The following is a 15,797-nucleotide window of genomic DNA, read 5'->3' on the forward strand; positions in this document are numbered from 1 at the left end:
GAGTTGTATGCAGCGTTTCTGCCACCGCTGCCCTTCGTAGTCGCCATTACTACCTTTTCCGGAGACGTCCACCACCTTGGTGTGGCTGTGGGGGTATGTGTTCGCTCATTCATATTGCTGTAGGCATTTGTGGTGGGGCAGGTGTGTTGATTGGCCGGAAATACCCGAGAAACACCACCATGGTGACTGCCGCCTTGTTATCTATGTTGCTGCCACCAGCCACTGTGGAGAGGTGGCTGTGTGCGTGGTTTAGCGGGTGTATGAACATATTTTCTAAGTCTAATGTGGTATGGATTCTTGTTTGGGCAGGGAAACCGAAAGAGATTCACAACCACCTTCTGCCGCCGCTACCGCCTTCCCGCGTCGCTGCCGCCGGGCGCCACCGCCGGCCACCCTTAGGTGGTTGCGGGTGTGTGATTATTTAGTATAGTGTGTGTGTGTGTATTAATTAGTGAGTATGTGTTATTTTGGATAAAACCTTGTATCTGTAATTAGCATGGAATAATAATAATAATAATAATAATAATAATAATAATAATAATAATAACCACCACCGTAAGGTGGTGGCCGCCGCCGTGAGCCGCCATTGACCACGACTACCCGAGGTGGTAGTGGGTGGTGCCCCGCTAGCAAACCCTAATGGGCTTAGAGATTGGTTTTGGGCCTATTGGGCCATGTTTGGGTGGAAAACCCTAATTATGAGTATTGGGCCTTAGACTTATTGGACCCACTTTTGGGCCATTGAGATGGGATTATGTATTAAGCCTAATCACTCCATCTCATTTATCTAGTAGAGTAAAGAACTTAATGGACTAAGTCCTTAATGAGATAATTGAGAACATATTAATATTTGGGAATTTATCAGGACACACGAGAATTATTTAATAAGTGAAATATTAAATAAAAATCATTAGCAGAAATTAATCTAAGCAATAATGGACTTAATGGATTAAGTCCCTAGTGTGTTAAGTCCTTAGTGGGTTAAGTAAGAAACACTTAACCCTAGTTATCATTTGATGTGAAACCCTAATTTCACTTGGGCTTTGTGTTGGGCCATCCGAGAATAATCAAATGGACTAGAGTAATTAGTTGGGCTTTAGGGTAAGGCCCATATGAAGGATTGGGCCTAATTTGGAAAATTGGGCCATAGATGGGCCATAGTTGGGGCCTAGATGGTTGTATGATATTGGGCCCTAGAATGATACATGTTGGACTGGACTGATCAATTAGGCCTTAAGGGAAGTCCATGTAGAGGTTTGGGCCCAATTTGGAAAATTGGGCCATATGTTGGGCTTTGATCCCTAGTTGACTTTGGGCCTATGGATTGGGCCTTGGGCTTGGGTAAGCCAAGCTAGGGATAATGTAGTAATTATCCAAAGCATGTATTTTTAGTTATGTGTTAGAACCCAATTATTAATTGGGTGTTATTTGGTGTTGACAGTTCGGGTATCTGTCAGCCAGCAGCTGGGGTGGAGTCTGCGGGACTTCAGCAGTATGGGATTGTGTCTACGGGACTTCAGCAGTGTGAGATGAGTTTCCTTCCAGTAGGAACGGGTCTAAGGCCACAATGTCGGCCCGTTCAATTAGCAGTAGTTTCCGGACTTTGGTCCGATGCAGTAGTTAATATGTTTGATGCCTTCGTGGCTCAGACAGGATTTATGTGTTATGCGTTATGTGTTCCGGGCAACGGCCCGATGCAGTATGTAGTATATGTGTTTATGCTAGTTGATATGTTATGTTATGCTATGTTCAGTCAGTTTCCGGACATCGGTCCGATGCAGGGGGCAAGGCCCCAGTTAGTCCGGACTTCGGTCCGATGCAGGGGACGGGGTCCCAGTCAGTTAGTCCGGACTTCGGTCCGATGCAGGGGATGGGGTCCCAGTCAGTTTCCGGACTTCGGTCCGATGCAGGGGGCAAGGCCCCAGTTAGTCCGGACTTCGGTTCGATGCAGGGGACGGGGTCCCAGTCAGTTAGTCCGGACTTCCGTCCGATGCAAGGGACGGGGTCCCAGTCAGTTTCCGGACTTTGGTCCGATGCAGGGGGCAAGGCCCCAGTTAGTCCGGACCTCGGTCCGATGCAGTGGGCAAGGCCCAGTATGTGCTTTATATGTATTGTATGGTATGTGGTAGTTTAGGGGAGCTCACTAAGCTTCGTGCTTACGGTTTTCAGTTTTGGTTTCAGGTACTCAGTTTTCAAAAGAGGAGCTCGGAAAGATTGCAGTGCACACACCGTTTGTTCAGCCTGGGATGTTTATACTCTGATATACTTGACAGTTGTTATGATATTTTGAGATACATAGCTTATGATTTTTATATGAGGTTTATCGACTATGGTTTTTATTATTAAATTAAACGAAATTTTCAGACTGTGTTTTTGGGATGTTACAAGTTGGTATCAGAGCCTTGGTTTGAGGGATTCGGGTGCACTCACGAGTGTGTCTGAACTCAAGCTAAGGAAGTGGTATAAAGTTTTCAAGAGAAAAACCATGGTTACAAAAGAATTTTGAGAAACGAAAACAATTTTAGAAAAAGTATAAAGAAAAGAGTTTTAGAAAAAGCGAAAAGAGGTTTGAAAAGAGAAAAAGGGTGTGGTGCATGCAATCAACCGAGCTCAAGTAAGTACTCCCAAATTACCTATACAAGTTTATGATCAATAGTTTCAGTTTCAGTTTTAGTTCCAGTTTCAGTTTCAGTAGAACAACATGCTAGTATAGGACTAAGGATCTAGGAGGATGCCTTATGTGCCTGCTTTATGTGTTTCAGCTTGATAAGAATTTCATGCTAGTATTGAGTAGACAGTAGTAGGATAGCCTGTGTAGGTTATGTCTGATAGTATGAGTTTAGCATTGTATGCTAGTACAATTTCTTGTCATGAGAATAGTTTTGCCTGAGTATGTTTCCTTTATCCGAATGCTGCTTGCTTTGTGCTTTGCGGGACTCTGAGTGATGGGAGTTAGCCATTAGGTGAATACGTCACATCACATGTGATCAGGGTTGAATAATCTCAGAGTGTTGGATTTGGCCCTACTGCGCAGCTCTTGTTTGAGTCTAACCGTTGTAGGGACGAGACTTTTACTCGAAGGATTATCCGAGCCTCATTGCATGTGATGGTATTCAGGTGGTGGCTAATTGGCATTACATGGAGGCCTTCAGCAGCTGAGGACTGGTTTGGGTGGAGTCAGAAGTTCCCTAAGGAAAGCCTAGGAAGGTAGTAGCAGAGATCAGTAGCAGTAGAGTGACTTGGTGGAGTCGAGGCAGTTCTTGAGGAAAGTACGGATAGATGTGGAAGGTAGTATGGGCCCGTACTACTGAAAGCAGAGGATCCGTACTCGAATCAAGGAAGGCTGAGATGAATCCAGGGAACTTATAGTGTGTGAGATCCCTCGAGATTGGGTGAGTATTGTGACGTTAGTGATGGCATGTTGTCGAGTATAGTGACGCTATGTGGTAGACCAGATGGTAATTCTGGTGTCGACAGGGGATCAGGCTCGGACTCTGGAGCCGGGCAGATTGATGATCAGATGAGAGAGTTCATTTCATTTGAGAATTTTGCGCAGTATCACTGACCAGACTCCTGTGATCCTCAGTGTGATCAAGGAGGGCATTATGGAGATTTGTGATGAGAGGCCGAGTGCATTCTGCACTGGGATAGCAGTCATGATAGAGATCCGTACGTTGATGTTTCGGGAATTCACAGTTTGTGAGGCTCCAGATTGTCATGGGGGTTTGGGACCCCATTGTTAGCGGCAGATGGTTGGCAGATGTTGCCAACACTTTTCGTACCAGACGTTGTCTCGAAAGGAGACAAGATCTGACTTACTTCCTGTTTCCTGAGGGATAGAGCACGAGATTGATAGGAAGAGGTTGGTAGTGAGTTGAGGGATGATGTGGTTGATGCTGTGTCATGGAATGACTTCCAGGCCAGATTATGGGCAGAGTGTGCCCAGGCGATTGAGGCGCAGCAGTTGGCGCCAGAGTTGTTAGATCCTCACCAGACGAATGAGACTGTGACAGAGATCACTGCCAAGCCTCGGGAAAGAGCTTATATGGTACCACAGTATGCAGTAGATGAGGAAATGAAGAAGGAAAGTTATCAGGACATACTGTAGAATGATAGCAGGGAGATCATGAGTATCTCGGGGTGCAAGACCCTGAATGATATGACTTCTAGAGCTCGAGAGCGGGATATTGTCTTGGAGCACATTGTTAGGAGGGAACCAGATCAGTTGCTTATAATGAGGGGTCTCGGGAGGAGACCGTAGATTTCAGATTATCTTTTGAGAGACCAGCAGGACCAAATTCGGTGCAACACTTGCGGGATTGGGAAGTACAATGTCATCTTGGTTTATTCCAAGACTGAGGAGCAGCACGAGAAGCACCTGAGGGAGGTGCTAGAGATTTTGAGGAGGGAGAGAATTTTGCAAGGTTCTCTAATTGTGAGTTCTGGTTGCACGGGGTGCAATTTCTTGGGCACCTTGTCAATCAGAAGGATATTCTAGTCGATCCGGCCAAGATAGAGGTCGTGATGCAGAGGAGAATTTTGAGGTCTCCAACTGAGATTCGGAGTTTCCTGGGTTTAGCATGTTATTACCGGAGATTTATTCGGATTTTTAGAAGTTGTGTGATCTTTTGGATTAGCTAGCTTTGGAAACACTAGCGATAGTAAATGTGGTTTTAGCAGATTGGGCATAGAATGGTAAGGAGGATTGAGAATCCTTCCGGTATTGTGTGTCGTAAAATGTTAGTTGAATCAAAGTGGGGGAGAATCATCCAAGGATTCAGAAGTAGGAGCAGTTTTGAGACTAGGATAAGTTCCGCATCTTTATTGGGAAGGAAGATAGCCCAAGCGGTTGTATGGTTTGAGGATAGTGTGTGATGGAAGTTTGGAAAAGCTTGCCAATAAGGAGATCGCGTTCCCGTGATGTTACTAGCAAGCCTTAGGGAATCAGGTTTGGGATTCCAGTCAGGACACGAGTTCAGCTGAGTGCGGGGCAAGCACGTGTTCGATCTAGTATCAGAGTGTTGTAAGTCTGCGGGTGTAGCCGTATCATTCACTAGTAGTCAGATAGTATCAGAGTGTTGTAAGTCTGCGGGTGTAGCTGTAGAATTCACTAGCAGTCAGATAGTATTAGAGTGTTGTAAGTCTACGGGTGTAGCCGTAGCGTTCACAAGATTAGCAGATAATACTAGAGTGATGTGAGTCTATGGGTGTAGCCACAGCCTTCACTAGGTTGGTAGATAGCGTGAGTGCGTTGTTAGGACACGGAAAGAACAGTAGTACCCACCAGTTCGGGTGTAGCAATGAGGAAATGGAAATCCACGGATTGGGTTTTGGAATTTCCCAGAAGGATGAGACCTGGTTAAGCCAGTGATAAGATTGTAGAAGCGCCGCTATAGAGATGAGAGCAAGGAAGCAGTGGACTGCTTAAGGTCATTTATGACATAAGGCTACAATTGGTGATGTAACAATCACGTTTAGCTTTGGGTTTGGTGACGTCAGGATTCGACGCATGGAACCAATCAGTTAGAGCAGAAGGTCGTTAGGGCCACAGTGACAAGATAACTAGTAGTAGCTAGATCCATAGAAGGATTTCGTTCAGAAGTCGTGCGAGGCGGCTAAGTAGGGAGTCCTTTGACTCCGTAGTTGGGCTGGAACCCGATATTTTAGATGATTGGCGGAAAATTGAGACCAGGTAGGTCTCGATAGATGTCAGGAAGCAGCCACGTGGCAACATACAGATCCAGACAGTTCAGTGTTTTGAGCAGTTCAGTGTTCAGACAGTTCATTGTTTCGGGAAGTTCAGTGTTTCAGGCAGTTACAGCTCTTGGGCAATGTTAGTAATTGTGCCCTAAGTTGCAAGTACAGACAGGATAGCTGGTTTATTGGGAAGTGACGAGTCACTCACAGCGGAAATAGCTGAGCATTGGCCAAGTATAAGTGATCTACATAAATAATTAGGTTTGTGAACTTGCTTTGTAGTTGGAGTTTTCGAGCTAGCAGAAGTTAAGGAGTCAGTTGAGAGATAAGCAGGCAGGTTTCATCGATAATGATTCGGTAAGAGTAATCTGTCAAGATTCAGACCATCTCAAGACAACAGAATTCAGATGAAATGAATGTGATCTTGTAGCGAGGAACGAGTTCGCCTGCGGATGCTAGGGCTTTGCAATGATTGGTCACAGCTGCCCTGAGAAGGCTAGGGTGTGCCCAGGATTATGGCCATGTTACATGAGTAGATAGCGTGTAAGGAATGGTAAGGAATGATTTCGAGGACGAAATCTAATTTAAGTGGGGGAGAGTTGTAACGCCCCGTTTATTTAAATAAATTAGTAAATGTGAGTCCCTGACTAATTTGTGAAGAATTTTAGAAGTCGGGGGTTAAAAGAGTAAGTTCGAGATTAAATTGAAAAGATTTGAGGGCTGAAGGGTTTATTGGTAATGCAGGGATCTATTATGAAAGAAATTTATGGGATTAGGGCTTAAATGTAAGTTTTGGATTCAATTTGTAAAGATTTCGCAAGGCAGGGTTAAAAGTGTAAAATATGAACTTATTTTGAAAGAAAAGAAGGAAGGAGGGACCAGAATTGTATGTATGGGAAAGTTGTATAAGGACCGGGTATATATATATTCTGATGAATCAATTGTGAACCCTAACCCTAGAGAAGTGTCGGCCGCCACCCCTCCACTCCTCTAGCCGCCATCATCGGTTTCTCCCTTGCGCTCTGACCAGATGAAGCCTCAAACGTCGACGCCTGCCGCCTCTGTGACACCGTCGTGAGCCACCGGTTCCGCTTGTTGTCTCGTCGGCGAGTGCCACTGTTACATTGCTCGTAGCTGCTGAAGACGTTGAAGATAGCGGGGAAGATTGTCGAGGCTGGAGTGTAAGCTATGAACGACGAGCAGCGAGCTGCGAACGACCTGGACCTCTCAGAAAAGTCAAATCGCAACCTAACTCTTCTGCCCTTTCGTTCTTTTTCGGTGCGTCGGAGTTGTATGCAACGTTTCTGCCACCGCTGCCCTTCGTAGTCGCCATTACTACCTTTTCCGGCGACGTCCGCCACCTTGGTGTGGCTGTGGGGGTATGTGTTCGCTCAATCATATTGCTGTAGGCATTTATGGTGGGGCAGGTGTGTTGATTGTCTGGAAATACCCGAGAAACACCTCCATGCTGGCTGCCGCCTTGTTATCTATGTTGCTGCCACCAGCCACCGTGGAGAGGTGGCTGTGTGCGTGGTTTAGCGGGTGTATGAACATATTTTCTAAGTCTAATGTGGTATGGATTCTTGTTTGGGTAGGGAAACCGAAACAGATTCACAACCACCTTCTGCCGCCGCTACCGCCTTCCCGCGTCGCTGCCGCCGGGCGCCACCGCCGGCCACCCTTAGGTGGTTGCGGGTGTGTGATTATTTAGTATAGTGTGTGTGTGTGTGTATTAATTAGTGAGTGTGTGTTATTTTGGATAAAACCTTGTATATATAATTAGCATGGAATAATAATAATAATAATAATAACCACCACCGTAAGGTGGTGGCCGCCGCCGTGAGCCGCCATTGACCACGACTACCCGAGGTGGTAGTGGGTGGTGCCCCGCTAGCAAACCCTAATGGGCTTAGAGATTGGTTTTGGGCCTATTGGGCCATGTTTGGGTGGAAAACCCTAATTATGAGTATTGGGCCTTAGACTTATTGGACCCACTTTTGGGCCATTAAGATGGGATTATGTATTAAGCCCAATCACTCCATCTCATTTATCTAGTAGAGTAAAGAACTTAATGGACTAAGTCCTTAATGAGATAATTGAGAACATATTAATATTTGGGAATTTATCAGAACACACGAGAATTATTTAATAAGTGAAATATTAAATAAAAATCATTAGCAGAAATTAATCTAAGCAATAATGGACTTAATGGATTAAGTCCTTAATGGATTAAGTCCCTAGTGTGTTAAGTCCTTAGTGGGTTAAGTAAGAAACACTTAACCCTAGTTCTCATTTGATGTGAAACCCTAATTTCACTTGGGCTTTGTGTTGGGCCATCCGAGAATAATCAAATGGACTAGAGTAATTAGTTGGGCTTTAGGGTAAGGCCCATATGAAGGATTGGGCCTAATTTGGAAAATTGGGCCATAGATAGGCCATAGTTGGGGCCTAGATGGTTGTATGATATTGGGCCCTAGAATGATACATGTTGGACTGGACTAATCAATTGGGCCTTAAGGGAAGTCCATGTAGAGGTTTGGGCCCAATTTGGAAAATTGGGCCATATGTTGGGCTTTGATCCCTAGTTGACTTTGGGCCTATGGATTGGGCCTTGGGCTTGGGTAAGCCAAGCTAGGGGTAATGTAGTAATTATCCAAAGCATGTATTTTTAGTTATGTGTTAGAACCCAATTATTAATTGGGTGTTATTTGGTGTTGGCAGTTCGGGTATCTGTCAGCCAGCAGCTGGGGTGGAGTCTGCGGGACTTCAGCAGTGTGGGATTGTGTCTATGGGACTTCAGCAGTGTGAGGTGAGTTTCCTTCCAGTAGGAACGGGTCTAAGGCCGCAATGCCGGCCCGTTCAATTAGCAGTAGTTTCCGGACTTTGGTCTGATGCAGTAGTTAGTATGTTTGATGCCTTCGTGGCTCAGACAGGATTTATGTGTTATGCGTTATGTGTTCCGGGAAACGGCCCGATGCAGTATGCAGTATATGTATTTATGCTAGTTGATATGTTATGTTATGTTATGTTCAGTCAGTTTCCGGACATCGGTCCGATGCAGGGGGCAAGGCCCCAGTTAGTCCGGACTTCGGTCCGATGCAGGGGACGGGGTCCCAGTCAGTTTCCGGACTTCGGTCCGATGCAGGGGGAAAGGCCCCAGTTAGTCCAGACTTCGGTTCGATGCAGGGGACGGGGTCCCAGTCAGTTAGTCCGGACTTCGGTCCGATGCAAGGGACGGGGTCCCAGTCAGTTTCCGGACTTTGGTCTGATGCAGGGGGCAAGGCCCCAGTTAGTCCGGACCTCGGTCCGATGCAGTGGGCAAGGCCCAGTATGTGCTTTATATGTATTGTATGGTATGTGGTAGTTTAGGGGAGCTCACTAAGCTTCGTGCTTACGGTTTTCAGTTTTGGTTTCAGGTACTCAGTTTTCAAAAGAGGAGCTCGGAAAGATTGCAGTGCACACACCGTTTGTTCAGCCTGGGATGTTTATACTCTGATATACTTGACAGTTGTTATGATATTTTGAGATACATAGCTTATGATTTTTATATGAGGTTTATCGACTATGGTTTTTATTATTAAATTAAACGAAATTTTCAGACTGTGTTTGTGGGATGTTACAAGTTGGTATCAGAGCCTTGGTTTGAGGGATTCGGGCGCACTCACGAGTGTGTCTGAACTCAAACTAAGGAAGTGGTATAAAGTTTTCAAGAGAAAAACCATGGTTACAAAAGAATTTTGAGAAACGAAAACAATTTTAGAAAAAGTATAAAGAAAAGAGTTTTAGAAAAAGCGAAAAGAGGTTTGAAAAGAGAAAAAGGGTGTGGTGCATGCAATCAACCGAGCTCAAGTAAGTACTCCCAAATTACCTATACAAGTTTATGATCAATAGTTTCAGTTTCAGTTTTAGTTCCAGTTTCAGTTTCTCTCTCCTCTCTCTCTCTCTCTCTCGATATTTCTTCTCCATTCTCCCTTTTCTGTTGGATAATGTTTCTCTGTTGAGAAAACTTCAAATGATTCCATAAATTAGAGGTCCACTGGAAGTTGATCTTATTTCCAAGAGATGTGATGACAGGTTTCAAGAAAAATAATGGGACGAACCCTAAATCTTTAATCAATGTCCATTGATTCCAAAAGCTACCCCCAAGTTTGTCCGAGAAATAGAAAACCATTTGATATTGCCCATTACTCTTCCGCAATTTGTCTCCTCGTCCTCCCACCCCCGCTGCAAGGTAAAACGAACCCTAAATCTTCAATCAATCATCCAACATTTAATGCTCATCCAGACCTTCTTCTATTAATTTTTCACTTCAGTTCAAGGTGGGGTAGATTTCCATGTTCTTGTGCCACCTACAAATGTTTTGTTGGAGCATCATCACCTGTTGTTGCCACTAATGCTAGTAGTATAGATTGGTTAGGTCATGGTCAAGTGCAGGGGTCAAAAGTAGGTTCCCTATCTCGAATAGGTTCACAGCCCATGTGGATTTCATTGAGTGCAAGTGCATGTGGTTCAGTTCTTGGCTCATCTCAGCCTTCATGTAGACCATGGGAAAGGGGTGATCTTTTATGGCGATTGTCTACATTTCAGCCTGCAAATTGGTTTGGAAAGCCTAAGGTTTGTGTAAAATTCCCTTTCTCTCCTTTATTAACATGTTCTACAATCATTTCATTGATCAAATGACTCTCATACAGGTTGCTAGTTCTCTTGCTTATGCAAGAAGAGGCTGGGTGAATGTGGATATTGATAAGATTGACTGTGAGTCTTGTGGTGCCACCTTGAAATACATTGCACCAGATTTATGGACTCATGCAGAAGATGAAATTTGCTATAATTTGGATTACATGTATTGTATTTTTGTTTGTAGGACTTGAGTATTGTTTTTTTTAATGTTATGAGTTATCAGATCTTGGAGAAGAATTTGCCAATCAGCTTGATGAAGGGCATAAAGTAATTTGCCCTTGGAGAGGAAATAGTTGTGCTAAAAGCTTAGTGCAATTCCCTCCTATACCTTCATCACGGTTTACATTAACTGTTAGGTGCTAAGGGTTATTCCTTATATGTGTAACTAGTAGCTAAAACAGAGTCTCATCAGGTTCTTAAACCCACAGCAGTCCACTCCAAGACCCCCATCAATGTGGATCAGCTTGTAGGTTTATCCGAACTCAATTTAGGGGACTAAATCAGTGACAAGCCATAGTCGTCAGCAGCAAGTTCCTTTTTTATACAACTTAACTGGGTAATGTAGTTTCATATACTTCATAGAATGTTTGTATTAGATTTAGTGTATATGGTTACATACTTATATTTTTGTGTTGTTCTCATTTAAGCCATAAAATTATACTCTGGTTTTGATTTTATGTGGCATGTTATCTAACAATCCAAGAGCTACCCCAGTTTGTTGATGTTTGAATTATATGTTTCCGCATCTTCTTGCTCCAACAAGGAATAACCTTGAACTCCATGGGAAAGAGGGTACTGTGTTTGCAGGATAAAATCATGACCATGCATGGTAGAAGTAGATTCCCTGGTCTAAGTATTTGGCGGAAATTTTGAGAAGATAGCATGGGATGCTACAGGGGATCGTTTGGTTGTGTCATATAAAGATGGAAACGAGGTGTACAAGGGTCTCATCGCCATATATGATGTTAAAAGGGCTACAATCATAACCCCCTCATTAATGTATGTCACTCATTTTCATTCATTGCATAATAACTAACTAATAAAAGACTTATCATATCCTGTCAATATAACATATACCTCATCCTCATCATTGAAAGTAGAGCTTTTTTTTTGAATTGATTGATGCAGTGGGTTCATCAGAGGGCCTGGAGAGGACCCGAGGCCTTTCATTCCATGACAAGTACAAACAGGGCCCCTGTTATCGGTTGTAAGTATTGTATTTCTAGCACCCATTTTATCAATTTAGCCACTCAAACTCAACTGCTATTAAAATAAATCATAAATAATTAATCAATAATGTTTGTAATTATGCAATGGGATGCAGGTATGGAGCACTGGAAGTTGTGTCACCTACCCCCTCCTAATTCGTTCCCATCTCCTTGCTTAGCTTAAGCCCAGCCCACCTATTTTCAATTTTCTTCACTTGTACACTTTCTCTCCAGTTTTGCAGCAATCACAAGCATTTGATTTGTAGAATATTATCAGAAGAAATGGAATCTGTGTCAAAGGATTTGATTATATATATGATGGGGTATTTTGGTATTTTAACAAATAATGGAATTGAATTGAAATGGTTCAGGTATGCAATCATTAATTGTGGATTATTTTCTAAAAGTTTGAGAAATATTTTTTTTCCTATATCAGCAATGTGCTTATTTTCTTCTATTTTTAATAGGAATATATTTATAATTTGTAAATGATTATTTTTCAGGGAAGGGACAATAACAATTGTGCTTTTAGTTTGGCTTTACTTTATTTGTTTTACGTGAAGGCACAACTTGTGTCGGTTGTATTTTGGTGAACATAATATTGAGGGAATGCTTAAGGTTTTATATATCTATACATACATGTTTCTATATCTGGTTAGTCATATTCTTCTTGAAATATTTGCTACAACAATGGGATTCATCCAAGTTGATAAGACTACAGATTATCTTTTGGATCCCCTTCAAAGGTGTCTCAAGGTAACATAACATATCTATTTATTGTTGGAGTCTTTATATATTAAGTACATGCAATCAGAATATTGACACCTTTATATGTAGTGTGTATTTAAATAGTGATTTGTTTGATCTTGTAGGACCTAGATGCATTCACTGCAGCTGTTGTTGTGAGTATTGCATTCACTTTCATTCTTGTTTTGTTAGTTGTTGCTATTATGAAGGTAGGCCACTCTCCGGTTGTATTTTTCACATAGTTGACAAGGAGCTGTTGTATCTATTCAGACTAGGCTTAGAGCAATGGTTGCAAGAGATGAGTTCAGAAGAAGAAGAAGAAGAAGAAGATACAAGGCTGCAACTATAGTTCAGGTACTATGGATGAATTATGTTTGTAAAGTATTTAAGAAAATGATTAGAAACAAGGGTGAATTTGTACAGGTTAGTTAGCTACTTGCAGGTTGATCTTGAATAAGCAAAGGGGCAATGGATTGTATTTTTTGTATCTAATTCGTTTGTAAATTTTTGTTACAACTTCTATGGATTTTTTTAACTTCATGGAACAATTATTTGTATGACATTAAATTTATGCAATGGATTCTATTTTCTGTATATGATATTTTATTTTCTATTATGAAATATTAAATACAAATTTAATTTGAAAATAAGTAAATCTATAAATAATATTTTTTTAAACATTTAAAATTATGATACGCAAAAATGTGTGTCGTCTTCATTTATGACATAGCCTTTCTTGACAGGGGCTTTCTTGATACGCATTGTGTGTCATTAACACGCGCGTCCTAAGGTTACGACACGCAAATGTGTGTCGTCTTCCTTTATGACAAGGCCTTCCTTGATACGCATTGTGTGTCGTAAACGCGCGTCGTAATTGCACGTCGTAAATGCACGTTGTCTATAGACGACGCGCAAAAGCACGTCGTCTCTCTCTATGATAGGGCCTTTCTTGACGCGCATTTGTGCATCGTCTGAGCCTTTTACGACGCGCAATGAGCATCGTAACAGGCTATTTTTCTAGTAGTGAGATTTACAATACCACATAATCAGCAAATAACAAGATATCAAAATGGAAACATACCCGCAGCTGCATCCGGCTCTGACCTGACCTCCTCTGCTGTAAGCTGGAAAGTGCGACCTTGAGCCCTTGGAGGTCCGCTCCACCCTGACCTCCACTCGTAGTCCTCAAAGTGGCCGGTGTTGGAGCCTGCACCGATCATGCAACAAGTTGTGGATAGTTGACCCTCAAGTGTCCAACCTGATGACAATGATAACAGATCCTCATATCCTGAGCCGGGACCGACTGACGGCAATCCCTCGCATAGTACCCTTCTTTCCCGCACTTGCGACACACACCACCGGACCTACAAAATCCGACATGACCCTTCCCACACTTCTCATAAGTGCAGCTGCTCTGACCTCCAACCCTAGAGTCAACGGTTTTGGACCGTTTTGGCGCTGGCTGCGACTGCACCGGGGCCTGCCTCTGCTCTCGTAACTGCAACTCCATCTCTAACTCCTGCCGCCTGGCGGCCTCCTGCAATTCTAACAAGGTATCACACCTCTACGTGGACACAAACTGCTTGATGTCCCTCTTAAGCATACTCAGATATCGAGACATTTGAGCCTGCTCCGAAGCAAACTCCGGGAAAAACATCGCCCTCTCAGTGAACATCATGGTGATCTCCGTCACCGACTTTTAATCCTACTTCAGCTCCAGGAACTCCTGAGCCAACCTCTCTCTCTCTCTCTCTCTCAACCCGTGGAACATAACGAGTGTTGAACATCTCCCGGAACTGATCCCAAGTAACCACAGCCCGCTGCTCATCAAAATAAGACCCCGTAGTCAACCTCCACTAATCCTTCGCCCCGTGGCTCAAAAGGTTCAGAGCACACCTCACCCTCTAATCCGTAGGGTTTGAACACGTGAAGAAACAACCCTCCACGTCTGACAACCATCTCATAGAAACGATCGGATCCTAAACTCCATCGGAAGTAGGGGGCTTCGTATTATCGAAGTCCTGATACTGAAAACCTCTACCGATTCCTCCCCATGTCGCTGTTATAGCCGTTGTAGCTGCCACGGCAGCCGCCTCCATAAGAGTTGCATAGCGCTCATCAAAGTACTCAACCATGGCGGTCCTGATCGGCCCAAACATCTCCGGTAACTCAGCCCGGAACATAGCAGCAACCTCATCATGTAGGATCTCACGAATCCTGGCATCCAACTCATCCGTACTCATCTGACCAATGACCTCGGGTGGTACTGATCACCCTTTCCTGATCCCGATCCCGAACCGGATCTTGCCCCGAGACGTCTCATAATCTCCATACTAAAAATACACCACAAGATATTAGGCATTCCACATAATAACCCCGAGAACTAACTCCCAACAAAACCCTAGGGGTTGTGACTTCCTTGATATGCGTATGGGTCCTGTGCTTTCAGTAGTATGGGCCCATACTACCTTCCACACCTACCCATATTTGTATCAAGTATCACCACAACACCCTAACAAAAGCATATACATATCAAACACTCGATCCCCACTCCTAGAGGAGCACCACTAACCCATAACCGACCTACCGGTCTCACGCAACCCTCCCATCCAAGAAACTTCCACCATGTAATATCCCCATTTTCACGGCCAGAAAAGACCGATTTTGTTTATGCTTTATAAAAATCAAAGTATTTCTTTTCATAAAAATGTTGCGGAATTTATTTAAAACGTTTGGGATGTCATTGTCAATACAGAAACATAAGCATAAACAGAACTTACTAGTGATCTACATCTCTTTAATCTCTCAGTGTAATGTGACTTCATAACGACACCTGTGACATAAATAAACTAAGTGGGCCAGGTTGGGAAACCTGGTGAGTACATAGGGTTTTCAACCCACAATAATATAATTATTATGTTCAAACAATCAAACAGTCAACCCAATTACCCATCCCCATTATCTTCTTTACTCTTAAGGATCTACCCTAAGAATCAACCATTCCTCGTTCATCCATTCCTAAGGATCATCCTAAGGAATCGGCACGAAGTCCATCGTCACCGGGGTTTAGGCACTAAGTCTGCATAGTCGCTAGAATTTATACATCAGGCACTAAGTCTGCATAGTCGCCAGGGTTTTGGCACCAAGTCTGCATGATCACCAGGGTTTAGGCATCAAGTATGCATGATCACAAAAGTTTAGAGTACACCGAGTGAACACATCATTCACAACACTTACAGGTTGCGAGCCTGCTAGTGTTCCATTGGACTGTCTAGAATAGTCTGTGGTTGTCATCCATACTCTGCTGAATGACGGGGCCATCGTTTGGGAAAAGGCTTCTCACATCGTTCACCTCTCACCCTCACCTCGTGGTCTATAACACCTCTCAACTCATCGCCCAACTTATATTCCATCTATTACATCTACCCATGTTTTACCCCCAACATTTTTGTAGATATAAAATAC

Source organism: Lactuca serriola, chromosome 4, assembly GCF_051521515.1.
Source record: "Lactuca serriola cultivar US96UC23 chromosome 4, Lser_US96UC23_V15, whole genome shotgun sequence".
Taxonomy (NCBI): Eukaryota; Viridiplantae; Streptophyta; class Magnoliopsida; order Asterales; family Asteraceae; genus Lactuca; species Lactuca serriola.